At 38.6% G+C, this 13,207-nt stretch overlaps 1 long non-coding RNA gene across 1 annotated transcript; it reads right to left on the bottom strand.

The window, feature by feature from the left end:
- Nucleotides 1-260: 260 nt before the first annotated feature.
- Nucleotides 261-13,201, bottom strand: LOC133696390 (uncharacterized). The gene is made up of 3 exons (XR_009842666.1): nt 13,061-13,201; nt 874-3,296; nt 261-768 (listed from the first exon to the last, which is right to left on the bottom strand). It is a non-coding gene; the product is annotated as an uncharacterized LOC133696390 (long non-coding RNA).
- Between the last annotated feature and the right edge of the window lie 6 nt (nt 13,202-13,207).

Below are 13,207 nucleotides of genomic sequence, written 5' to 3'. Positions count from 1 at the left end.
TTCTCAAGTCTGAAACTCATTTCACCGAAACTGGTCTTTTCAAGACTGAATTGTCACTTCTCAAGAAAAGATTCACCAATGGGATAGATAGATGCATTAACATTTGTTGAAAATGAATAAGAATCCAACGAAAGGGAGAAAGAGGGTGAGGATATTTCACTTCTTCCAAATCAAAACACCTTTTTCTCTCAAGCACCCGTAGAAATCTTAACCTTCAAAGAGGGGGAAAAAAACAGAAAGCGAAGAACTATTGAAGCGCATACGCTAAATGCATTTTCTGTATTTCATTCATTTCATGAAAGCTGGCTGTATCTACAAAGAGAGGAAAATACAACTAGCAAAATCCAAGATGGATCATTTTCAGCAATGTCTACAGGATTGTAATTGAAAAGAAAAATCAAGTACAGTCCCCTACAAAGACCAACAACCAACCATAAGGAAACCTACAAGGAGCGTGGAAGGCATATCCTTAACATACCTTACAACTCCTCCTACAATATCCAGGAAGGTCCGGTGACCCAACCGTGCACTCAGTGTTTTTGGTGCGTTCTCCAAGGGCTACCCACCTCTCACAACTTCCATTCTGATCAGTGCAATTCCCATCAGCATCCACATTCTTGTCAAATGAGTCTACATGAATCCACTTTGTGGCAGACCATTTCTCACCTTCAATCACAGGGCACCCTGCATGAAGGCTGCTTATGTCCGGAACAGCAGTTGGATGCAGCTGACTGAAGAAAAGAAGTGCATCCCCTCTACGTGGTTTCACTGAGTGTGCAGATAAGAAGACAAAAAAACAACACATTAACTGAGTGCAAATGCAACTCAAGGAATACAATTTATAAAACCATTGTAATCTATGTGGTGGCTCACCTGCAATTCCGTTTCTTGCACATTCAGATAGGCAATGTATTAAGAGCTTTTGTTTAGTTATTTAGTTATTGTAAGTTTATTATTATTCAAATAAAATAGTGTGTTTTATCCCCTCTACGTATTTTAAAGTCACCACCAGTAGTTTCTCCCACCAACATGAAACACTCAGAGGGGATAAAAAACACTGTTTTATTTCAACAACAATACACTTACAATAACTAAACAAAAGCTCTTAATACAAACCCTCTCTTTCTCTCTAGTGTTTCTCTTTAATCTCTCCACACATAATAGCATAAACTTAGCTGTCTATTTATACACAAATTGAAAGTAAGAAAAAATCAAACTTCGAGTGTGAAGGCAGCTGGCGGCACACAGCTGGGGGCTAGCTGCAAGTGGTGTTTGAGGCGGTTGACAGCTGTTGGTTGTAAGTGGTGGTTAGTGGTTGCTTTCCTTGACCTTCTAGATTGAGTTCACCACAACAAATTCCCCCTTTAAACTCAGGATGTCATGCCAAGCATGAACTTCAATCTGATAAATATTTCTCCCTTCAATGGCTTTGTAAAGATATCTGCAACTTGATCATTTGTCTTGCATGATACGAGTTCAACTTCTTTGTTCTTCACATGCTCTCGGATAAAGTGATGACGTGTATCAATGTGTTTACTTCTTTCATGATACACTGGGTTCTTTGCTAATGCAATCGCTGATCGATTATCAATATAAATCTCTGTAGGATTTTCTTGAGGAAATCCCAAATGCTTCAGCATATTCCTTAACCATATTAAATGACATACAGCTGAGTTGGCAGCAACATGCTCAACTTCACAGCTTGATAACGTTACTATCGATTGCTTCTTGATTGACCATATGAAAGATGTATCTTGTTGCGATGTCGCGATCGCACAAATTAATTACCCTAGCTTAAAACACACAAGATAGTATAGAGCAAGTAAGAGGTCGATCCCACGAGGAAGTTTCAAGTCAGATTTTTATGTTGTACGTTATGTAATTGGGGGGATTTGGTTTGTGACTATCTAAACTATAACAGCAATTAAACTAGCAAACAAAATCAATTAAAACCGAAACTTATCAAGAAAACAAACCTTGGTCGCAAGCACACATCCACCAACGAAAATTAAAACCGATCCTTGAAACGAAAATTATAGTTTATGTTCTGAAATTTTATCTTTTCTTAACGTTGATTAATTAACGAATCCGCCGTATAACTAATCCTAACCAATAAACAATCAAAGTGTCCATACTAATGATTCAATTTAATGGTAGCTTTAAGAACTAGATAATTTCATCAAAATTAACATACAAGCTATCCGCAGCTTGTGTCACTTTGTTCAAATGTTCTCCCTAAATTCAATAACGTAGTTCCGCCACAATTATCAAGCTTAGTTGCTCACAAGTTCATATATCACAACTCCGGTTTTAATATTAAACTTAGCAATAGATTGTTCACAACAATAACTTAGAGTCCGCTCTAGCAATCATCAACAACAATCATAGGAAATATACATAGGAAAACAATCATACTCATTCATAACATAAACTGAAAATAAAAGGAAGAATAAATCTCACGATTCTTGAAATCTGAAGGTTTGTTGTGTCCTTACAATCAAGAAAAGAGCTTAGCCTTGCATAACTATTGAACAACTACTTTTAAAGAATGAAAAGAGCATGATTTTTGGGTTTGTGGAGGAGAGAATTTGTGTTTATTCTCTGCTGGCTGCTGCCTCCTTCTGCTCTCCCTCTTTTCTGTTGGCTGCTGCCTCTTCTCTCTTTCTTTTTATATGCTAAGAAATCTTAGTCTCTATTTTACAAAATAGTCCTTCCTTAAGTTGGCAGTTTACATTCAAGTACTTCAATAACTATTTTCCCTAAGAAAAGAAATAGCCTTGCATGAAATCTTCAAGCTCTGACTTAGAGGAGCTAAATTGCTGAAATAAAAACTTCGATGTCGGTTAAGATGCTTCGAAATGTAATTTGGAATTTTTTCTTCACGAAACCTGTTTGCTGGCAGAATTCAGTTGTCATCTTTGGAAAATCATATATCCCTCATATGACATTGTTTTTGGCTGATATTTGGAGCGTGGATATGTCTTTGAATTAGGAATCCAAGAAAATTGAGTTTGCATCAATTGGACTTCTGTAGCTCCAGATATTAAATTTTGAATGGTCAAAGGTCAACACTAGCAGAATGCGAGATTTGACTTTGCAGGATGTGATTTCCATAATCTCTCTTTATTTTTCTTGCATTACATTTCCAGAAAGGTATTGATGTTAGCTTTTTAGTGCCACTGGAATCACTTCATTTCGATCTCTAGAACTCACGCTTTGCAGAAAACATCGACTAAACGTCAAATCTGCCAATTACCTCCAATTTACTCCTTTTTGCATCTTTCATCCAAAAGTACCTTCAAAACATAAAACAAAGAATATCAAGACATTTTATATATAAAACATGGATAAAACATTAGGTAGATGTGGGTGAAACTATCGAATAATATGATTACATCATATCTCCCATGAAATAGACAAATCCCATTGTGCTTTTCATTTCATCCAGATCTCCTCCCCCATCACTATATGAGTAGCCAACAAGATTGAAGTTTTTACTTGAGGTATAAAACATACCTTCATTTGTTGTTTCTTTGATGTAGCGAAGAATTCTATTGGCTGCATTCAAGTGAGACTGGTCTGGTGTCTCTATATATCTGCTGATAAGTCCAACTCCGTAGAGTATATCTGGTCTGGTACATGTCAAGTACCTTAAGCTTCCTGCTAAGCTTTTGAAGTAAGTTGGATCAACATTTCCAACTTTACTCTTTCTCAATTCTACTTCATTCTCAACTGGAGTTGATACCAGATTGCAGCTTTCCATCTTGAACTTTCAAGAATATCTTTAGCGTAACCACTTTGGGATACAAAAATCCCTTCTTCTTTCTGCGTTACTTCTAAGCCAAGAAAATGTGCCATTAGACCAATGTCTGTCATCTCAAACTCCTGTACCATGCTTTTCTTGAAGCCTTCAAACATGGTAGGATTGTTGCTGGTGAATTTCAAGTCATCAACATATAGGCATGCAAATAATATGTTGTCATCTACTTCTTTCTTCACATATATTGCGTATTCATATGGACATTTTTCAAATCCATTATCTTGAAAATACCTGTCAATTCTGGTATTCCAAGCACGCGGAGCTTGCTTCAAACCGTAGAGGGCTTTCTTCAACTTGTATACTTTGCCTTCATTTTCAGCTTCAATATATCTAAGTGTTCAACATAGATCTCTTCTTCTAGGAAGCCATTCAGAAATGCAGACTTCATATCGAGTTGATAGATCTTCCATCTATGTTGTGCAGCTAGTGAGATCATCAGTCTAATTGTCTCTAGCCGGTCTACTAGAGCAAATACTTCTCCATAGTCAATGCCTTTTCGCTGTTTGTAGCCTTTTGCCACTAATCTTGCTTTGTATCTTTGCACTTCTCCTTTTGCATTCTTCTTTGTCTTATAGACCCATTTAACACCTATTACTTTCTTGTTTTCTAGTAGATTAGTCAGCTTCCAGGTATCATTCTTCTCAATGACATGTATTTCCTCATCCATTGCTTCTATCCACTTCTCTTCTGTAAGAGCTTTATTGAAGCTAAGTGGGTCATTATCTGTAAAAAAACAAAATAGAGTTGTATCTTCCATAACTTGAGTGGCATCGTACAACTCTTCTAGATTTCCCATCCTTCTTGGTCCTTCTGATGAGGATGTTAATGGTGGTGTTGATGATGATTCTGGTGTGTTTCTCCTGTTGAATACATGGAATTTGTGTACCGAACTTTATGGCTCTGCTGGTAATATTGGACTTTCTGCAAGTACTGATGGTACTTCCACTTCGTCTTCAAGGATCAAATCAGTGCTGATCCATTTGACTGCTTCTTGATCATCATTCCATTACCAAGTTTTATCTTCTTCAAAGATAACATCTCTACTCATAATTACCTTCTTTATGATGGGATTATACAGCTTGTATCCCATCCTTCTATCACCATATCCAACAAAAATGCATTTCTAACTTTTATCATCGAGTGACAGCTTGCAAACTTCTGGTTGGGCAGCGATTCAGTAGATACACTGCACATCATACAGCTTCAACCCAATATCGTTTGGGTAGCTTCTTTGCTTTGAGTAGACTTCTTGCCATGTCAAGAATCGTTCAATTCTTTCTCTCAGCTACACCTTTTAGTTGTGGTGTATAAGCTGATGTTGTTTGATGTCTTGTTGTGTAAAAAAGGCTTCAAAGTCATTTGTTGTATATTCTCCACTTTGATCAGATCGCACGGTTTTGATCTTATAGCCACTTTGCTTCTTAACAATTGCTTTAAAATCTTTTAAAACAATTGAACACTTCTGACTTCCTCTTCAGAAAGTATATCCATGTCTTTCTGCTAAAATCATCAATGAAAGTAAGGAAGTACCTATTTTGTCCAGTCGACATAGGCTTTATGAAACCACACACATCTGTGTGCACTAACTCTAGTGGCTTGTTTGCTTTCCAGTTGACTTCTTTGGCAAAACTGGATCTGTGATGTTTGCTGAGGACACAACTCTCACAGACTTCATCTTGATGATCAATATGAGGCATACCTTTAACCATCTTCTTGCTTGTTAACATCTTTAGACTTGTGAAATTCAGATGTCCAAGCCTTAAGTGCCAAAGCCACTCTTCACTGTTGGTGATGGCACTCAAACACTTTGCTGCATCATATTGGATGTTTAAAGGAAACATCCTATTCTTGGACATCTTCACATAGGCAATTAATCTCCCATTGTGGTCTGTAATTGTCAGATGACAATTCTTCGTGAAAAAAGTATAACCTTTCTCCATAAGTTGACCTATACTCACCAAGTTCTGCTTTATGGTCGGGACATAGTAAACATCTGCGATGTAGCTATGATCGTCATTCTTCAACTTGATTGGGATGTTGCCTTTACCTTTGAATGGAACTTTTAAGGTATCTCCAAATGTGACTAGACCTTGTATGGTCTCATCTAGGTCATCTAATAGATCTCGTTGGCCACACGTGATTGGTGGCTCCAGAATCTAGATACCAAATATTCTCCTGATTCTCGTCAAGTCCCTGTTGGACAAATAATGCAGCTGTTCGTTTGCTGTTGGCATCCTCCTCTACATAGTTGGCTTGTTCACGTACCTCTAATGGAGCTTTCCTTTGACATTCAGTGATATAGTGCCCAAATTGATTGCAATTACAACACTGCATATTTCTCTTGTCACGGTTATTGTAACCGCCTCCTCTTCCTCTACGACTGAATGTTTGTTGTCCTTGACCTCTAGTGGTGTTTCTACCACCTCTTCCTCTGAAACCTATATTCCAAGATCCTCTTCCTTGAAATCGCTGAAATCCTCCTCATGTTTGTCGACTTCTTCCTTGAATGGTGGAAGTCTCCCCTTGCTCATATATGTCTTTGAGAGACAACTTTGCTTGTAAGGCATGATCAATTGCCTCATCTCCATTTCTTTTCACGATCTTTTGCTCATGAGCTTGCAAAGAACTCATAAGCTCATCCACCATCAACTTGTCCACTTCTTTGGACTCTTCAATAGCAACAACAACAAAATCAAATTTTGGATCTAGGAATCTCAAAATTTTCTTAGTAATCCGAGCATCTGTGAGGGCTTCTCCATTTCTTCTCATCTGATTGACTATCACCATAATTCTTGTGTGATAGTCAGAAAAAGATTCTGAGGCCTTCATTTGCAATAATTGAAATTTACCTCGCAAAGATTGGAGACGAATCTTCTTGATTATGTCAGCACCTTTGTATTTTTGTTAGAGAGCTTCCCATATCTCTTTTGATGTTTCTGCGGAAGCAATGATCTCAAATATTGCTTCATCAAGACCTTGATAGATGATGGTATTTGCTTTGTTGTCTTTCTTTCTATTGGCTTTGAGGACTTGTTTTTCTGCCTCATGTAGAGTATCTTCTACTTCTTTGGACTCCGGTTCATCATAATCATATTGCACAATCTCTATACACTCTTGTGAACCAAGAAATGTCTTCAATCTGATACACCAACTATCATAGTTGTCTTTGGTCAGCTTCGGGGTGAGTGTGTGCATTTTCTGTAGTCATTTTGCTCTTTGAATGACTATCACCTTCTAGGAGTTGAATTTGACAAAACAGACATTGTAGATGGATCCGAAATGCTCAAAACAGTAGGGAACCGGTCTGACTTTGTTGAAAATGGATCAGAAATGGTCTGAACCGGTTAGGAAACTGATTTTGGACGTCGGGCGGTTCGTTGGGATTGAACCGGGAATATTCTCTTGGCTCGGTTAACGGCTCGGCTTGGCGGTGGCTTAGGCGGCTCGACGCGGCACAAATATGGCGCGTGTGTGGCGAAGTTGTCTTCTTCCTCAGGGTGCGTCGGCTGCGCGTGGGCTATAGTGACCGAAGTTTCAAGCGACGCGTGTAGGCTACCACTTGCTCCAATGAAGCTGATTTTTGCACCAGTGAGTTCAAATGGATGAACCCTACACCATAGAATGATCAATATATGTTTTTAACAACTTTGAAAATTCAGGTATATCCCAAAACTCTTATATTTTTCTGATGAATGGGGCTCTAATACCAATTGTTGGTGGGAGAAACCACTAGTGGTGGCTTTGAAATGTTGTGGTAAACTCAATCTAGAATGGCAAGGAAGGCAACCACTAACCACCACTTACAGCCACCAGCTGTCAACCGCCTCAAACACCACTTGCAGCCAGCCACTAGCTGTGTGCCGCCAGCCGCCTTCACACTTGAAGTTTGATTTTTTCTTACTTTCAATTTGTGTATAAATCGGCAGCTGAGTTTATGTTATTATGTGTGGAAAGATTAGAAAGAAACACTAGAGAGAGAGATGGCGTGTATTAAGAGCTTTTGTTTAGTTATTGTAAGCTTATTATTGTTGAATTAAACAGTGTGTTTTATCCCCTCTGAGTGTTTCAAAGCCACCACCAGTGGTTTCTCCCACCAACAATTGGTATCAGAGTCCTATTCGTCAGAAAAACATAACAGTTTTGGGATATACCTAAATTTTCAAAGTTGTCAAAAACACATTTTGATCATTCCACAGTGTAGGGTTCATCCATTCAAACTCACTGGTGCAAAAATCAGCTTCATTGGAGCAAGCGGTAGCCCACATGCGCCGCCTGAAACTTCGGTAACTATAGCCCACGCGCAGCCCACGCACCCTGAGGAAGAAGACAACTTAGCCACACACCCGCCATATTTGTGCCGCGTCGAGCCGCCTAAGCCATCGCCAAGCCGAGCCGTTAACCGAGCCAAGAGAATATTCCCGGTTCAATCCCAACGAACCGCCCGACGTCCAAAATCAGTTTCCTAACCGGTTCAGACCATTTCTAATCCATTTTCAACAAAATCAGACCGATTCCCTACTGTTTTGAGCATTCTGGATCCATCTACAATGTCTGTTTTGTCAAATTCAACTCCCAGAAGGTGATAGTCATTCAAAGAACAAAATGACTACAGAAAATGCACACTCACCCCGAAGCTGACCAAAGACAACTATGATAGTTGGTATATCAGATTGAAGGCATTTCTTGGTTCACAAGAGTGTATAGAGATTGTGCAATATGGTTATGATGAACTGGAGTCCAAAGAAGTAGAAGATACTCTACATGAGGCAGAAAAGCAAGTCCTCAAAGCCAATAGAAAGAAAGACAACAAAGCAAAGACCATCATCTATCAAGGTTTTGATGAAGCAATATTTGAGATCATTACTTCCACAGAAACATCAAAAGAGATTTGGGAAGCTCTCCAACAAAAATACAAAGGTGCTGACATAATCAAGAAGATTCGTCTCCAATCTTTGCGAGGTAAATTTGAATTATTGTAAATGAAGGCCTCAGAATCTTTTTCTGACTATCACACAAGAATTATGGTGATAGTCAATCAGATGAGAAATGGAGAAGCCCTCACAGATGCTCGGATTACTAAGAAAATTTTGAGATTCCTAGATCCAAAATTTGATTTTGTTGTTGTTGCTATTGAAGAGTCCAAAGAAGTGGACAAGTTGATGGTGGATGAGCTTATGAGTTCTTTGCAAGCTCATGAGCAAAAGATCGTGAAAAGAAATGGAGATGAGGCAATTGATCATGCCTTACAAGCAAAGTTGTCTCTCAAAGACATATATGAGCAAGGGGAGACTTCCACCACTCAAGGAAAAAGTCGACAAACACGAGGAGGATTTCAGCGATTTCAAGGAAGAGGATCTTGTAATACAGGTTTCAAAGGAAGAGGTGGTAGAAACACCACTAGAGGTCGAGGATAACAAGCATTCAGTCGTAGAGGAAGAGGAGGCGGTTACAATAACCGTGACAAGAGGAATATGCAGTGTTGTGATTGCAATCAATTTGGGCACTATAGCACTGAATGTCAAAGGAAAGCTCCATTAGAGGTACGTGAACAAGCCAATTATGTAGAGGAGGATGCCAACAGCAGAGGAGCAGCTGCATTATTTGTCCAACAGGGACTTGGCGAGAATCGGGAGAATATTTGGTATCTAGATTTTGAAGCCACCAATCACGTGTGACCAACGAGATCTATTAGATGACCTAGATGAGACCATACAAGGTCTAGTCACATTTGGAGATACCTCAAAAGTTTCATTCAAAGGTAAAGGCAACATCTCAATCAAATTGAAGAATGGCGATCATAGCTACATCGCAGATGTTTACTATGTCCCGACCATAAAGCAGAACTTGGTGAGTATAGATCAACTTATGGAGAAAGGTTATACTCTTTTCACGAAGAATTGTCATCTGACAATTATAGATCACAATGGGAGATTAATTGTCTATGTGAAGATGTCCAAGAATAGGATGTTTCCTTTAAACATCCAATATGATGCAGTAAAGTGTTTGAGTGTCATCACTAACAGTGAAGAGTGGCTTTGGCACTTAAGGCTTGGACATCTGAATTTCACAAGTCTAAAGATGTTAACAAGCAAGAAGATGGTTAAAGGTATGCCTCATATTGATCATCAAGATGAAGTCTGTGAGAGTTGTGTCCTCAGCAAACATCACAGATCCAGTTTTGCCAAAGAAGTCAACTGGAAAGCAAACAAGCCACTAGAGTTAGTGCACACAGATGTGTGTGGTTTCATAAAGCCTATGTCGACTGGACAAAATAGGTACTTCCTTACTTTCATTGATGATTTTAGCAGAAAGACATGGATATACTTTCTGAAGAGGAAGTCAGAAGTGTTCAATTGTTTTAAAAGATTTTAAAGCAATTGTTAAGAAGCAAAGTGGCTATAAGATCAAAACCGTGCGATCTGATCAAGGTGGAGAATATACAACAAATGACTTTGAAGCCCTTTTTACACAACAAGACATCAAACAACATCAGCTTATACACCACAACTGAAAGGTGTAGCTGAGAGAAAGAATTGAATGATTCTTAACATGGCAATAAGTCTACTCAAAGCAGAGAAGCTACCCAAACAATATTGGGCTGAAGTTGTATCATGTGCAGTATATCTATTGAATCGCTGCCCAACCAGAAGTTTGCAAGTTGTCACTCGATAATAAAAGTTAGAAATGCATCTTTGTTGGATATGGTGATAAAAGGATGGGATACAAGCTGTATAATCTCATCACAAAGAAGGTAATTATGAGTAGAGATGTTATCTTTGAAGAAGATAAAACTTGGCAATGGAATGATGATCAAGAAGCAGTCAAATGGATCAGCACTGATTTGATCCTTGAAGACGAAGTGGAAGTACCATCAGTACTTGCAGAAAGTCCAATATTACCAGTAGAGCCACAAATTCCGGTACACAAATTTCATGTATTCAACAGGAGAAACACACCAAAATCATCATCAACACCACCATCAACATCCTCATCAGAAGGACCAAGAAGGATGAGAAATCTAGAAGAGTTGTACGATGTCACTTAAGTTATGAAAGATACAACTCTATTTTCTTTCTTTGCAGATAATGACCCACTTAACTTCAATAAAGCTGTTACAAAAGAGAAGTAGATAGAACCAATGGATGAGGAAATACATGTCATTGAGAAGAATGATACCTGGAAGCTGACTAATCTACTAGAAAACAAGAAAGTAATAGGTGTCAAATGGGTCTATAAGACAAAGAAGAATGCAAAAGGAGAAGTGCAAAGATATAAAGCAAGATTAGTGGCAAAAGGCTACAAATAGCGAAAAAGCATTGACCATGGAGAAGTATTTGCTCCAGTAGCCCGGCTAGAGACAATCAGACTGATGATCTCACTAGCTGCATAACATAGATGGAAGATCTATCAACTCGATGTGAAGTCTGCATTTCTGAATGGCTTCCTAGAAGAAGAGATCTATGTTGAACACTTAGATACATTGAAGCTGAAAATGAAGGCAAGGTATACAAGTTGAAGAAAGCCCTCAATGGTTTGAAGCAAGCTCCGCGTGCTTGGAATACCAGAATTGACAGGTATTTTCAAGATAATGGATTTGAAAAATGTCCATATGAATACGCAATATATGTGAAGAAAGAAGTAGATGGCAGCATATTATTTGCATGCCTATATGTTGATGACTTGATATTCACCGGCAACAATCCTACCATGTTTGAAAACTTCAAGAAAAGCATGGTACAAGAATTTGAGATGACAGACATTGGTCTAATGACATATTTTCTTGGCTTAGAAGTAACGCAGAAAGAAGAAGGGATTTTTGTATCCCAAAGCGGTTACGCTAAAGATATTCTTGAAAGTTCAAGATGGAAAGTTGCAATCTGGTATCAACTCCAGTTGAGAATGGAGTAGAATTGAGGAAGAGTAAAGTTGGAAATGTTGATCCAACTTACTTCAAAAGCTTAGCAGGAAGCTTAAGGTACTTGACATGTACCAGACCAGATACACTCTACGGAGTTGGACTTATCAGCAGATATATAGAGACACCAGACCAGTCTCACTTGAATGCAGCCAATAGAATTCTTCGCTACGTCAAAGAAACAACAAATGAATGTATGTTTTATACCTCAAGTAAACACTTCAATCTTGTTGGCTACTCAGATAGTGATTGGGGTAGAGATCTGGATGAAAGGAAAAGCACAATGGGATTTGTCTATTTCATTGGAGATACATCTTTCACATGGTCATCCAAGAAGCAATCGATAGTAACATTATCAAGCTATGAAACTGAGCATGTTGCTGCCAACTCAATTGTATGCCATTTAATATAGTTAAGGAATATGCTGAAGCATTTGGGATTTCCTCAAGAAAATCCTACAGAGATTTATATTGATAATCGATCAGCGATTGCATTAGCAAAGAACTCGATGTATCATGAAAGAAGTAAACACATTGATACACGTCATCACTTTATCCGAGAGCATGTGAAGAATAAAGAAGTTGAACTCGTATCATGCAAGACAAATGATCAAGTTACAGATATCTTTACAAAGTCATTGAAGGGAGAAATATTTATCAGATTGAAGTTCATGCTTGGCATGACATCCTGAGTTTAAAGGGGGAATTTGTTGTGGTAAACTCAATCTAGAAGGTCAAGGAAGGCAACCACCAACCACCACTTACAACCAACAGCTGTCAACCGCCTCAAACACCACTTGCAGCTACCCCCAGCTGTGTGCCGCCAGCTGCCTTCACACTCGAAGTTTGATTTTTTCTTACTTTCAATTTGTGTATAAATAGGCAGCTAAGTTTATGTTATTATGTGTGGAGAGATTAAAGAGAAACACTAGAGAGAAAGAAAGGGTGTGTATTAAGAGCTTTTGTTTAGCTATTGTAAGTGTATTGTTGTTGAAATAAAACAGTATTTTTTATCCCCTCTGAGTGTTTCAAAGCCACCACCAGTGGTTTCTCCCACCAACATTCTGATTGCCTCCCTTTCTCAATGCTAGTAATTTCAATTTTAGAGAAGTGATTGCACAATTAGGTCAAAGTGAATACAACCAATGTTGTAGCTATCCCAAGAGATGTGCTAGGCCTATCAGCATGTATCACATGCAGACAGCCTGATCTGGAAGGTATTTGAGACTAAACCAAATTCTCTAGCACCGTAAAAGCTGAAGTTCTTCCAAAATGGAACAACACAAGCATATATACAATGAGAAAGAAAAAGGCACTTGAACTGACCTCAGCTGAAGGGGAGACCGTTTCACCACCCTTTTCAACATCTGTAAGATACACGAGTCACCACAGTCAACATTAACCTTGTCAGCAAAGTAATCATAGCAGGGATCATATTAATTTCTGCCCGTGCTCATATCTCAATAATTGTAT

This window comes from Populus nigra, chromosome 6 (genome assembly GCF_951802175.1).
Source record: "Populus nigra chromosome 6, ddPopNigr1.1, whole genome shotgun sequence".
Lineage (NCBI taxonomy): Eukaryota > Viridiplantae > Streptophyta > Magnoliopsida > Malpighiales > Salicaceae > Populus > Populus nigra.
The sequence above is the reverse complement of the archived record's forward strand: the minus strand, read 5'-3'. Positions and strand labels throughout refer to the sequence as shown.